Here is a 15,540-nt window from a genome sequence, read left to right as displayed (position 1 = left end):
TGCATTTACATACCCGTGTTGAAGGGTTTGCATTAATCTCGCAATCATAAACATATTTTCTTTCGTAATTTCGCATTAGACAATGCGCACCCGTCGCGCAAAGCGTAACTAGTTAAAAACACGCAATGTACTCATTGGGATATTGGATCCCGCTTCATAAGCATGCATGCAGCCCATAGGCTGCAGCTCGGAGGCCCGCTAATGATGCTAAAAGTGCGGCAAAAGAAAGGACTTCCACCCTACTGGACTGCAGTTGCCAAAAACAGACTCGCTCCACATCTTGCCATACGAAGCCATGGGGCAATAAACACACGCAGCAGGCCCGGTTTGGGCAGTGCTGCAAAACCGAAAAGAGGACAGCGAGCTTATGCTGTCACGCGGTGCCAATGACCCTGCTTCAAGGGCCGGAACTCCCAGACAAGATGTGTCGGGTTCGGGGAAAAAGCCCGCGCACCCACACACCCGGTTGCAACAACAAGGGGAAAGGCCCAGGTCCGGACTGACTGGTCTAGACCCACATATGGGCTTCTCTAAAAGGGGCAGGGTCTGGACCAATGTCCAGATCCAAACTGTGGCACGACTGCCACCAAAGAAGGGGCACTTGCACACGGCCTGCACCCAGCCTTGGTTCAAAAAGTTGTAGCCAGGCTGCAGCAGCCCCGAGTAGCACCAGCTTGCTGGGCATAAGGGCGAAGAGCCCTTAACCGAACTCGGTTCGGTTGGGGCCTCTAACAGGTCTGGATCGTACCCAGTCCAGACCATGTTAGGCCAAAGCAAACACACCAGCCACCCGAATTGGGTGCTGGCACAAGGGCGCCAATACTGAAATGGAGTTAGAGAGAGACGTCCCATCAACTAAACGTGGGACAGGGTTTTGACAGGTCTGGACCTGTCGGTCCAGACCATGTCAGGTCATGCAGGGCTAAAACCGAAAGCCCAACACTACCGAAAATGGGCCTCGGCCCATGGGTGCTGCAGAGAGATGCCGAAAACCACAAAAGGGAAGAATCACCCAGGCCTACCCACTCGTGGTCGACCTAGGACAACACAAATGCTGGACTCGTCCAGCTAGCTGGACCGGTCCAGCCGAACAACAAAAGGGACCATAACGTCCCAGGCCGGACAAAATAAAAAGGCAGAAGGGGGCGATGGTGCTGGACCATCCTGGCTCAGCCCGCCTTCCCCAGTCCAGCAGCATCCGAACCCCAAAAGGGTCGACCCAGCTGGGTATGGCATGCTAGACAAAGGGGTCGGTCTAAGGCTTCCTAGCCAACCGAACAAGGCCTTGAAGTATGTTTGGCTGTCACGATTCAGCAACAAAAGAAAATAAGGAATGGCGTCAAACGTTGCAGCCACTAGCTTAACGAAGAGAAACACTCCCTAAGGCATGCTCATCCAAACTAGCAAATCTGAAGAAAAAAAACGCATGTAATGTGGCTTACGACAAATGCAAAAGCATGAATACATTTATTTCGTTCGAAATCCATGACCAAGTAAGTGAAGTGGAATCTTCACAAAAATGTAGCACATTCATAACCTAATCCACCAACATCTCCACGCATTTCATAAAATGCAAAAAATGGAGTTTGGTTTCATGTCTTACGAGGGAAAGAAAGAATATATGCTATTTAACCAAAACATGAAAACCGTGCAATTAGAAAGAGGTTAGAAATTTCACTCTGAGGCTTTAGGGAAGATGGAGATGGCGTGTGCTATGGTTGAGAACTCCACCCAACGTAGCTGAAACCCTTCTCTAACTCTCTCACACTCACTCACGTTTGGAGAAGAAGAAGAGAGGGAAGAGAGAGAGGCTCCACAAAAATTGCCCAAATGAAATGGCCTCTTTCTCTCTCATAAATCTTTAAATAGTTAGGTCAAGAACAAACGTGTGGCTGGGATTGAATGGGGTTAGATAGTTGGCTGGGGTGCTCCACGCCCCCCCATAGCCAATGCATGTTCCCCTTTTAAATCATTTCAAAAAAGATTTTGAAAATGCCATTGACTTGCCTTTATAAAAGCCTTTAAAATTTGTAGGATTTACATGGGCTGCCCCTTGGCTGCCGCCCTTATGCCCAACCGGTTTTCACTATTTGAAAAGGTTCAAAAACATTTCAAAAATACCATGGGGTGCCAGCCCCATGTTCCCCTTTTTAGAAAATCGCCCCTCATGATGGGCCCTAGGCTTCATCATGAGGTGTTTTATAAGAGCAATGGCCAATAGTGGCCTCCTTTTCAAAAGCCATGCACATTCTTTCAAAGATGCCACCTAGCTGGTCAACCCTTGACCAGCTGGTCAACCATGTCTAAAATTATCCCCTAGAGGGACGCCCAATGGGTTTGGGTCCTCTAGTCGATCCGGATCCAAAATCCAAAAATCGCCAATGCCTTATGTTTTAAAACAATGCTTAATTAATGCTTTAAAATATTAAATTAATTGCAATAAATCATTTATTTCTTTTCAAAACCTTCATTAATATGGAATTCTCGATGCCTCTTAAGAAAATTGCCTTTCGTTTGCAAGAATTAAGCGTATTACGATTTGTGTCCAATCATTAAGCAAAACTCGTAATTCACATGCACTGACGAGGTTTTTACGTCGTATAGCTCCCAAATTCGGGGAGAAACTATAAAAATATATTATAAATTAACCCTTAAAATTTCAAAGATTAATTCGTCCAGAATTAGGAAATTTTACTTACACAGTGTATTTACGCGATTTTCGGGTCGCGCGTGCAAAGCTAAATCACAAGGCATAGTCAATTTATACTTAATTATGCGATATAACCTTTTAAATATATGAAAGCATACATATCAACACTAAGTAAGCAGTAAATTTTTCAGAAAATTTTGCGGGTGTTACACGGTCTATAGCTTCCCCGATTACCACACTAGAACTTGAATAACAGACGTTGGATGCATGTCTCACAGAATGCAAGGTTCCTTCGCGTACCCGAAGGAGTAATCAGAAGAACTTAAAGACTAACCAATCAGCTGACTTACTGTAGTTGCTACTTTACTTGTTCAGTGGTTTTTACCTCTGTTACTGTACTTGTTCTATTGTTATTTTAGTTGCTCAGTTGTTACTTTAGTTACTTACTTGTTTCAACACTTGTTACAGTTCACAGTACTTTGGTTTATTATGTTCTGTGATGCATACCTTTATATAAATGTAATGAATTGTGCAAATGGTCTGTTTGGTTGATTTCTCACCAGCTCGAAAGAGTATTGACCCCATTTTATGGGGATATAGGTATTTGCTTAGGCGTGTGATGGAGTTCGATGTGCGGCAGCAGACGTGAACCCACACTTGATCTTGGCAGTTATTGTTTGTAAAGGGATTGGTTGTACTGAATCGTAAAATGTATTTAATAAAAGTTGTTTCACTTCACTGTTGTTTCACTCCTGCGACTCGCCCCAGGGTTCGCCGCTTGTTTTCCTTTTCAGTACTTTCACATTTGTGCAATGGTTTTCCAAAAAAAAAAGGGGGTTTACCCAAAAATCCAAAGAATTTCAAAGGATTTTACAAGTCGGGAATTCTGGGGGGGGTCACACAGCCTCCAAGGGAAACGGCTACTCCTCCTAATGACATGACATATTACTATTTTAAAGTTTTTTTTTAAAATTCTTCTTTTTAATGATTTGGGTAGGGCCAATCGTGGCCCTCCCTTTATGAACTATCAAAGTCTCTTACATCAATGCCACTAACCCAGCTGGTCAACGTGACCAGCTGGTTCCATGGTCTTGGTCGTCCCAAGGTTCTCCAAAGTGGATGAATAAGGCCCTGGTCGACCTTGACCAAAGAAAGAATAAATAGTTTATTTTATCGATTTTCATCTTTAATTAAATTCTAATTATTTTTCTATGATGTGCAATAATTTTATTTTATAATATCACTGTAAATGACATTACACAACTACTCAAGCAAAGAAATCTTCGTTTTGAGTGAAATTGGTCTCGTTTAGGCCCTCGCTAAATTTCTAAGCAATCTCCCGTAATTCACATGCACTGACGAGTTTTTTTCGTTGTTCGGACCTCAAATTTGGGGTAAATCACCATAACCCTATTCTAAACCTACCCTAAAAATTTGGAGGTTAATTCAGTCTAGATTTCTCTCAATTGCCTTCTTACATAAAATTACGCGATTTGACCCATATCCCAATGTAGGCTAAATTTCAAAAATTGCCAAATTAATAAAATTTCATCGATCTCCACACAATTACGTAATATTACATCAAAATAAATCTTGGATCTTACACATATAATGAATTTGTACAATCATGGTCAAAAGCTTTTTAATTTTTTCTGGTAGTAAGATGTTGATTCGATCATGGTAAAAAGTTTGATAACTTTTACTGGTGGTTACACAAATTCTTCCAATAAAAGGGCTATAAAAGGTTTTCTCCATCTGAAGCATGTTATTCCTTTTGAGAATTAGTTTTAGGAATTTTCTCCATATGAAACCTTTGTTGGGTCAAATCCACCCTAGAGACTAAAACAATTGGTACATGTATTCTGTAATAAATAGAAAAGACAGAGAAACAGAAAACGCATGTACCTGATGTCCCTTCCATTTCTCGATGATGAAACTCGAACGTCTGAATGAAGCGGGAGAGCCTTCTCCTCTAGTTTCTTCTCTGCCTTAGGTGAGTCACAACACATGATGAGAAGAATAGAGCAGGGACCCTAACCGTATGTAAAAATCTCTGATTACCGATTCTGGAAAACCTTTAGAGAATCAGATGAACTGCCCTCAACCATGCAAGTTCATTTATAAGATTTTCCCATAACTGATTAACAGTTACAGATAAGCCCATGACTAAATGGGACTTATCCATATTTCAAATTGCCGCATACTTGACGTCCATAACTGTTAGTTAGGAAAAATGGATCTGGATCCAAATGGATCCTATCCAGATCCAAAATACTAACAATCTCCCACTTGGACAAGAATATGTTATTCCCAAGTGACTTGAACTACAACTTGAATAGATTGGCCTTAATTCTATTTGGGTCTAATTTATATTTCTCAACAAAAAGTCTATACACATAGAGAACTTTCATGCAATATAAATAAAAGAATCAACCTATATTATAATATGTGATCACATGTACAAAAATGTGTATCTAACTACAACGAAATGGATAAACCCATCCTCTTTATATGTTCAACATATAATCCCAAAGTCAAACCCTTAGTAAGAGGATTTGCAACCATTTCTTTGGTACCAATAATGTTAATACACACATGTTGATTCTCAGTCCTTTTCCTGACAACAAAGTACCTTAATTCCATATGCTTGCATGATGTAGTACTCCAGTTGTTGTTAGAAAAGGACACAGTGGCTTCATTGTCACAATATACCCTAAGTAGTCTCCCAATGGATTCAACCACTTTGAGTCCAGATATGAAGTTTTGCAACCAGATGGCCTGTGACGTCGTCCCAAATAGTGCAATGAATATAGACTCCATGGTGTGTGCAGTAGTAGTGGACTGCTTCCCACTCCTCCAAGAAATGGCACCACTAGCAAGAAGGAAGATATATTCTGTTGTAGACTTTCTACTATGAGGACATCCTCCTAGATCAGCATTCGAATATCCAATCACTTTAAGGTGCCTTGATCTCCTGTAGGTCAACATATAATATCTTGTCCCTTACAAACACCGCATGACCTTCTTTTCAGCTGTCCAGTGGGTATGACCTGGACTCGACTGAAATCTGCTAAGAACCCCAACTGCATAGGATATGTCAGGTCGGGTGCAGGTCTGCGCATATTGCAAGCTACCAACAACTGAAGCATATGGTATTTGGTTCATGAGTGCCTTGTCTTCTTTAGTTTGAGGACAATCCTTGAAGCTCATTTTATCCCCTTTAAGTATGAGTGTCGTAGTAGGAGAACAATTCTTTATCCTATACTTTTTGAGAATTTTATTTATATAGGTTCTTTGAGATAGGCCTAAAACACCTTTTGCTCTCTCTCGACAGATCTCTATGCCGAGAACAAAAGCAGCCTCTCCCATGTTCTTCATCTCAAAATGAAGAAAAATAAAATCCTTGGTTTATGAGGGAATGACCTTATCGTTTGTTGCAAGTAATATGTCATCTACATATAATACCATGATTATGAACTTACTCCCACTTGTCTTAAGCAACACACATCAGTCAACGATGTTTTTTGTAAATTTAAAAGTCAGAATAACTTTGGTAAATTTAATGTACCATTCGCAGGAGGCCTGTTTAAGTCCATATAATGACTTATTTAACTTGCAAACCAAATGTTCAGACTCACCTTTACAGAAACCTTAAGGTTGATCTATATAGACTTCCTCATCAAGTTCACCATTTAGGAAAGTCATTTTTATATCCATTTAGTATAGCTCTAAATCTAAATGAGCAACTAGTGCAAGTACAATCTATATTGACTCTTTAGTTGAGACATATGAATATGTCTCACTATAGTCAATGCACTCCATTTGAGTAAAACCCTTGCTTTATACTTATCAACATTGCCTTTGGAGTACCTTTTTGGTCCTAAAGACCCATTTACACCCAACGGGTTTAACTCCCTTAGGTAATGTAACAAGGTCCCACACTCTGTTTTTGGTCATAGAGTCTAGCTCTTCTTTCATAGCCTCAATCCAAAGAGAGGACTGCTTACTTTCAACAGCTTCCATAAATGTCGTGGGATCATCATCTATGAGATTTATGGGCTCCTGTAAATACACCACGTAATCTGAATGAATAGCAGATCTTCTAACTCTAGTGGATCTCTATACAAGTGGAGGTTCTTGATCCTCTTGTATGTCTTCTTCAGTATTATCCACTAATGGTTTTTCTGTAGTGGGTGCATCACATGTGGGTTCAACACTTGGTTGAAAAATGATAGGCAATCTATCATCAATCTCAGGGGTATTATTCTTATCCCGAGATTCCTCAAAATTGAGGTTTTGTAATGCATCTTTCCTAAATGAACTATTTTCTAGAAATCTTGCCTTATTCGTTTCTACTATATGTGGTGTATGAGACGGACAATAAAACATGTAACCCTTTGACCTTTCTGGATAATTAATGAAGAAACCACTGGTTATCCTAGGGTCAAAAGCCTTTATGTGTGGGTTATAAAGTTTAGCCTCTGCAGGACAACCCCATATGTGCATGTAAGAAAAGGTAGGCTTTCTACTTGTACATAACTCATAAAGAATTTTTAGAACGGTTTTTGTAGGAACCTTGTTCAAAATATGCACAATTGTTCTTAGGGCTTCACCCCACAAGGTTACAGGTAATGTTGAACAATTTAACATTGCTCGGACTATTTCTTTAAGTGTTCGATTTCGCCTTTCGACAACACCATTCTGATATGCACTACCGGGCATGATGTATTGAGGGACAATTCCCTCTTCCTTCAGAAATCCAGCTAATGGCCCTTCTTGTTGTCCCATATCAATAAATCACTCATGGTATTCTCTACTTCTATCGGAACTAACAATTTTGATTATTCTCCCTGTTTGTTTTTCTATCTTTTTCTTGAAGTCCTTAAAAACTTGTTTGACCTTAGATTTTTCAAATAGGAGGTACAAATACATAAATCAGAAATAATCTTCAATAAAGATGACAAAATACTTTTGGCCAATAAAACACGGAGCAACGGTCCACATACATTGGTATGAATGATTTCCAATAATTTATCACTTCTTTTGACATTTTTCTTATATGTGTTTGCCTGCTTAGCCTTGATGCAGTCCAAACACGTTTCATTATCTGTGAAGTCTAAGGATTCCAAGATCCCTTCTTTCACAAGCCGTTGGACTCTTTCTTTCGAGATGTGTCCTAAACAACGATGCCAGAGAAGATAGGATTGATCATTTATCAGGTTACACATATTGTCAATTACTTGATTAGTATTATGAGTTTTCTGGATATGGACTTGGGTTTCCAAATGATACAATCCATCACACAATAATACAAAACCAATCAAGACATTATCTTTATTGATATATAATTTGGATTATTCAAACTTCATAAAATATCCAAATTTATCAAGTCTTGATATAGAAATAAGGTTTCTGCTATAGGATGGAACATAAAATGTATCTACCAAATCCAAAATGAAATTACTATCTAATACTATTCTGCAGGTCCCAACAACCTTCACCTTAGACCTCATCTTATTTCTGAAAAAGATGTTGCTTTCATGACTTGTTGGTTCCCTCTGGTTTAGAAATGCCTGCAAAGAATTGGCAATATGCACAGTAGCACCTGAGTCAATCCACCAACTATTAATTGGAACATCAATCAAATTACATTCATGAGAAACAAATGACAAGTTACCTTTCTTGCTCAACCAGAGTTGGTACTTTACGCACTCCGCCTTTTTATGTTCATTCTTGTTGCAAACTGCAGGAACATCAGACTTAACAGGTGCTTGGTTGGGTAGGGAGGCTCACTTTTTCTTGGGCTTCTTCTTAAAAGATTTCTTTTTTGGTCCACTCTTCTGCTGAACCTTATGAGAAGCCATATGTGCACTATGCACCTTCTCACCTTTCAACCTCTCCTCTTCCTCAACAGACTTGGACAGTAGATCATTAAAAGTTCACTCATCATTATGTGTGTTGTAGAAGATTTTAAAGGGACCGTACTCAGTTGGCAATGATGCCATAACGAGGTGGACAATGAAGGAGTCTGAGATAGTCAGCTTCATGTCATTAAGCTGCGTGGCTATGTTTCTCATCTCTAGTATGTGTTGCCGGATGTTTCTTCCATTCATTTATGTCATAGATGTTAACTTAGACATAAAGGTACTAGTCCCAGCCTTATTGAAACTTACGAATTGTGCTTCTATAGCAGCCAGAAAATCCTTTACAGACTTACATGTGGGAATGGCATTCCTTATGTTCTTATCCACCCTAGACTGCAGCAAAAGCAGACTGAGGCAATTAGAACACTCTCACTTTTCTAAATTGGATTTCTGTTCTGGAGTACTAGTAGGTGTTAGTTCAGGAGGTTCTTCCTTCCTGAGGGCTAGGTCTAAATCCATGTACCCTAAAGTAAATAAGATTGTTTCTCTCCATTCTGAGAAGTTAGAACCATCAAGAAAAATGATACTAGATGAGCCAAAAACGGTATTAGGCACTACATAGACAAAAGATAATATTATTACACGTAATCAGACATGTAAATGAAAAGATAAATACATGAATAAGGCCCTTAGTTATTTACTCTTTTCTAGGCAAGTGCCAGGGGTCTTTATGGTCCCACTTTGGTGGGTACTCATAATACGTAAATGCACTCTGCCTCTCACTATTCGATAAAACTAAGGGAACATGTACTCAGAGACAATCGACATGGTACCTTTGGTACTACACATCTCAAGTGTTGGGAGACACTTCGTTCATTTTATCCTACTTGCCTCTGAACATAATAATACCATCTTTGGATGGCATATTATTTCTATGAGGCCAGTACAATCTCAATGCTAAAAATTTTTAACTACATATTTGCAAAAATATACATCAGTTCACTTTGGTGAAAACAGATACATACAAATGCAAATTTCATGTTAATACCTATATCAACATTGATGTGAACGCTTAAACAATCATGCATACTAAAAATAATACTACACATATCTTTATGCATTCAAAAAATGTGTATACATATGCATGAAATAGGCATAACATCAATAGAAGCATGTATATAATCATTAAACCAACTCTAAAACCTAATGAATCAGTAATAAAAATAAATATGCTTTAAAATGCCTCATAAATATGACACGCATGCTGTAAAACATGTATGTCATCCCTAGAACCCAAGAACCAGTCCAAAAACATGATGAACAGTCCCAAAAATAAATGTATCTTTCGAAACTTGATAAACCATAAAAGAAACACCCTCAGAACAGTCTCAAAACGAAAAACAAGTTATGCCAAGTGAACAAACCGACTCTAAAACCCTAGGAACAAGTTTAAATTTACTTAAACCCGGACCCAGAATGCCTCGTATCGGTCTTAGAAGCCATATGGACCGATACAGTTTGTTCAGGGTCGTTCTATCTATTCCAGAACAGACCGTTCTGTTAAGACAGAAACATATGTGTTCTAGGACAGTTGTTCTGAACCTTCTATCCACTCCAGAACACCATGTTCTAGGACAGTCGCACAGGGTGTCCGAGATAGATGTTATTGATGTCTGGAACGTACTGTGCATTCCAGAAAAAACTTGTCCAAGACAGACGTACCCGGTATATTTGGACTTCGGGTCTATGGATCCCGAAACGAACTAACTCGGGTCTAGATCCGGACCCGTTACTATAGCATCGCCTTATATATCATATTCGGGTTGAAATAGTTATTTCGGATAGAGTTCAGACTCCATCCGATTATAGCTTTCAAATCCGGGGAAAATCGGGTATTCTGGATCGGGTCCAGACCCGATCCGGTTTCCTGAGCATATAAACATCGTTACAATGTTTACGAAAAAACCTAGCCGCCTCCAAGTCTCTTCTCTCTCTGTTTCGAAGCATCAGACGATGCGACCGCTGGCTCCAGAAAAAAGACGTCGACGCCTCGACATAACAGATGGTGGCGCATCCGGCGGAACCTGATGCGAAGCCTGCCGATATCTTCCATGCAAGAGGCTTCTAGAGAAGTGGAAAACATGAGAACAAAGAAGAAACTGCCGACCAGAGGTTTCGTCGGGCTGCGATGAGCTTATCCAGCCAGCCATGACCTCCTTCTGTCATCCGACGGTAACCCAACCCCAATCCCTTTCCGCCATCCGACGCGGTGCAGACTGTAGGTCCAGCCAGAGTCGTTCTCCTTCCCAGCTCCGGTCACCACACAGTGACAGAGGCACAAGTCTGTAAAAAACTAGGAAAATGTCCTCTATAAGCATATTTCTTTTTACAAAGGGTTTTTTCGGTGAAATGGTCAGCGGTCAGAGTCGGCTGTGATTTCTGGGAGGGTTTGGGTTTAACCCAAAACATGTTCCCCGTCTTTTCTTTTGGAAACCCCCTTGAAACTCGAATGGGATTTTTGCCGGTGACTGGCACAAAAAAGAATCCAAAAAATCATAGTGACACGACACGAGCCGTGTCGGCCATAGGGGATTTACCCAGAACTTATACGAGTGTGGATCCAATCCATGAACCAGTTTGGTTCAGAACCTTGACCCGATTCGGTTTACTACCTGATCTGAAATGGGTCTGGTTCGATACAATTGTAAGAACAGAATCGATCTGTCTTGGCTAGCAAAGCAGCCTATTTTCCCATCCTTGTTTATCCTTATACAGAGATGGAGGAGCAGACCGCAGAGGTCTATAAAACCTCCCGCTCTGATACCAATTGTTGGGTCAAATCGACCCTAGAGACTAAAACAATTGGTACATGCATTCTGTACTAAAACAGAAAATACAGAGAAACAAAAAATGCATGTACCTGATGTCCATGCCATTTCTCGATGATGAAACTCGAACGTCTGAATGAAGCGGGAGAGCCTTCTCCTCTAGTTTCTTCTTTGCCTTAGGTGAGTCACAACACAAGATGAGAAGAATAGAGCAGGAACCCTAACCGTATGTAAAAATCTCTTATTACCGATTCTGGAAAACCTTTAGAGAATCGGATAAACTGCCCTCAACCATGAAAGTTCATTTATAAGATTTTCCTGTAACTGATTAACAATTACAGATCAGCCCATGACTAAATGGGACTTATCCCTATTTCAAATCGCCGCATATTTGACATTCATAATTGTTAGTTTGGAAAAATAGATCTGGATCCAAATGAATCCTATCCAGATCTAAAATACTAACAATCTCCCACTTGGACAAGAATATGCTATTCCCAAATGATTTGAATTACAACTTGAATAGATTGGCCTTAATTCTATTCGGGTCCAATTTATATTTCTCAACAAAAAGTCTATACATATGGAGAACTTTCATACAATATAAATAAAAGAATCAACCTTTATTAGAATATGTGATCACATGTACAAAAATGTGTATCTGACTATAACAAAATGGATAAACCCATCCTCTTTATATGTTCAGCATATAATCCCAAAGCCAAACCCTTAGTAAGAGGATCTGCAACCATTTCTTTGGTACCAATATTGTCAATACATACATGTTGATTCTCAGTCCTTTCCTTGACAACAAAGTACTTTAATTCCAAATGCTTGCATGATGTAGTATTCCTTTGTTGTTAGAAAAGGACACAGCGGCTTCATTGTCACAATATACCCTAAGTGGTCTCTCAATGGATTCAATCACTTTGAGTCCAGATATGAAGTTCCGCAACCAGATGGTCTGCGATGTCATCTCAAATAGTGCAATGAATTCAGACTCCATGGTGTGTGCAACAGTAGTGGACTGCTTCCCACTCCTCCAAGAAATGGCACCACCAGCAAGAAGGAAGATATATCCTGTTATAGATTTTCTACTATCAGAACATCCTCCTATATCAGCATCCGAATATCCAACCACTTCAAGGTGCCCTAATCTCTTGTAGGTCAACATATAATCTTTTGTCCCTTGCAAATACCGCATGACCTTCTTTGCAGTTGTCCAGTGGGTATGACCTGGATTCGACTGAAGTCTGCCAAGAACCCCAACTGCATAGGATATGTCAAGTCGGGTGCAGGTTTGCGCATATTGCAAGCTACCAACAACTGAAGCATATGGTATTTTGTTCATGAGTGCCTTGTCTTCTTCAGTTTGAGGACAATCCTTGAGGCTCATTTTATCCCCTTTAAGTATGGGTGTCGTAGTCGGAGAACAATTCTCCATCCTATACTTTTTGAGAATTTTATTTATATGGGTTCTTTGAGAGAGGCCTAAAACACCTTTTGCTCTATCTCAACAGATCTCTATGCCGAGAACAAAAGCAACCTCTCCCATGTTCTTCATCTTAAAATGAAGGAAAATAAACCCCTTGGTTTATGTGTGCATGACCTTATCGTTTATTGCAAGTAATATGTCATCTACATATAATACCATGGTTATGAACTTACTCCCACTTGTCTTGAGTAACACACATAGATCAACGATATTTTTTGTAAATTTAATGTACCATTGGCGGGAGGCCTGTTTAAGTCAATATAATGACTTATTTAACTTGCAAATCAAACGTTCATACTCACATTTAGAGAAACCTTGAGGTTGATCTATATACACTTCCTCATCAAGTTCACCATTTAGGAAAGTTGTTTTTATATCCATCTAGTGTAGCTCTAAATCTAAATGAGCAACTAGGGCAAGTACAGTCTGTATTGACTCTTTAGTTGAGACAGATAAATATGTATCACTATAGTCAATGCCCTTCATTTGAGTAAAACCTTTTGCAACAAGCCTTGCTTTATACTTATCAACATTACCTTTCAAGTTCTTTTTTTGGTCTTAATGACCCATTGACACCCAACAGGTTTGCCTCTCTTAGGTAATGTAACAAGGTCCCACACTCTGTTTTTGGCCATAGAGTTTAGCTCTTCTTTCATAGCCTCAATCCAAAGTGAGGATTGCTTACTTTCAACAACTTCGATAAATGTCGTGGGATCATCATCTATGAGATTTATGGGCTACTGTAAATACACCACGTAATCCAGATGAATAGCAGATCTTCTAACTCTAGTGGATCTCCATACAGATGGAGGTCCTTGATCCTCCTGTATGTCTTCTCCAGTATTATCCACTAATCGTTCTTTTGTAGTGGGTGCATCACATGTGGGTTCAACACTTGGTTGAAAAATGATAGGCAATCTATTATCTATCTCAAGAGTATTATCCTTATCCCGAGATTCCTTAAAATTGAGGTTTTGTAATGCATCTTTCCCTACAGAACTATTTTTTAGAAATCTTGACTTATTCGTTTCTACTATATGTGGTGTATGGGACGGACAATAAAACATGTAACCCTTTGACCTATTTGGATAACCAATGAAGAAACCACTGGTTATCCTAGGGTCAAAAGCCTTTATGTGTGGGTTATAAAGTTTATCCTCTGCAGAACAACCCCATATGTGCATGTAAGAAAGGGTAGGCTTTCTACTTGTCCATAAATCATAAGGAATTTTTGGAACGATTTTTGTAGGAACCTTGTTCAAAATATGCACAGTTGTTCTTAGGGCTTCACCCCACAAGGTTACAGGTAATGTTGAACAATTTAACATTATTCAGACTATTTCTTTAAGTGTTCGATTTGTCTTTCGGCAACACCATTCTGATATGCACTATCGGGCATGATGTGATGAGGGACAATTCCCTCTTCCTTCAGAAATCCAGCTAATGGTCCTTCTTGTTGTTCCATATCAATAAATCACCCATGGTATTCTCTACCTCTATCGGATCTAACAATTTTGATTATTCTCCTTGTTTGTTTTTCTATCTTTTTCTTGAAGTCCTTAAAAACTTGATTGACCTCTGATTTTTCAAATAGGAGGTACAAATACATAAATCAGAACTAATCCTCAATAAAGATGACAAAATACTTTTGGCCCATAAAACATGGAGCAAACGGTCCACATATATTGGTAAGAATGATTTCCAATAATTTATCACTTCTTTTGGCATTTTTCTTATATGTGTTTGTCTGCTTAGCCTTGATGCAGTCCAAACACGTTTCATTATCTCTGAAGTCTAAGGATTCCAAGATCCCTTCTTTCACAAGCCATTGGACTCTCGCTTTCTAGATGTGCCCTAAACGACGATGCTAGAGAAGATAGGATTGATCATTTATCATGTTACACTTATTGCCTATTACTTGATTAGTATTATGAGTTTTCAGGAAATGGATTTGGGTTTCAAAATGATACAATCAATTACACAATAGTACAGAACCAATCAAGACATTATCTTTATTGATATATAATTTGGATTGTTCAAACTTTATAAAATATCCAAATTTATCAAATCTTGATACAAAAATAAGGTTCTTGCTATAGGATGGAACATAAAAAGTATCTACCAAATCCAAAATGAAACCACTATCTAATACTATTCTGCAGCTTCCAACAGCCTTCACCTTAGACCACATCTTATTTCTGAAAAAGATGTTGCTTTCATGACTTGTTGGTTCCCTTTGGTTTAGAAATGCTTGCAGAGAATCGGCAATGTGCACAGTGGCACCTGAGTCAATCCACCAACTATTAATTGGAACATCAATCAAATTACATTCATGAAAAACACATGACAAGTTACCTTTCTTGCTCAACCAGAGCTGGTACTTTACGCACTCTGCCTTTTATGTTCATTCTTTTTGTAAAAGAAACACTTCACTGCAGTGACATCTGACTTAGCAGGTGCTTGGTTGGGCTGGCAGGCTGACTTTTTCTTGGGCTTGTTCTTAAAAGATTTCTTTTTTGGTCCACTCTTCTGTTGAACCTTGTGAGAAGTCATATGTGCACTATGCACCTTCTCACCCTTCAACCTCTCCTCTTTATCAACACACTTGGACAGAAGATCATTAAAAGTTCATTCATCATTATGTGTGTTGTAGAAGATTTTAAAGGGATCGTACTAAGCTGGCAATGATGCCATAATGAGGTA

General features: G+C 39.3%; 1 pseudogene; it reads right to left on the bottom strand.

The window, feature by feature from the left end:
- Nucleotides 1–12,162: 12,162 nt before the first annotated feature.
- On the bottom strand, nt 12,163–12,786 carry LOC149826584 (secreted RxLR effector protein 161 pseudogene; annotated as a pseudogene).
- Nucleotides 12,787–15,540: the final 2,754 nt, after the last annotated feature.

This window comes from Nuphar pumila, chromosome 10, assembly GCF_984573655.1.
Source record: "Nuphar pumila chromosome 10, dmNupPumi1.hap1.1, whole genome shotgun sequence".
NCBI classification, from domain to species: domain Eukaryota; kingdom Viridiplantae; phylum Streptophyta; class Magnoliopsida; order Nymphaeales; family Nymphaeaceae; genus Nuphar; species Nuphar pumila.
This window is presented reverse-complemented; position numbering and strand designations above follow the sequence as displayed.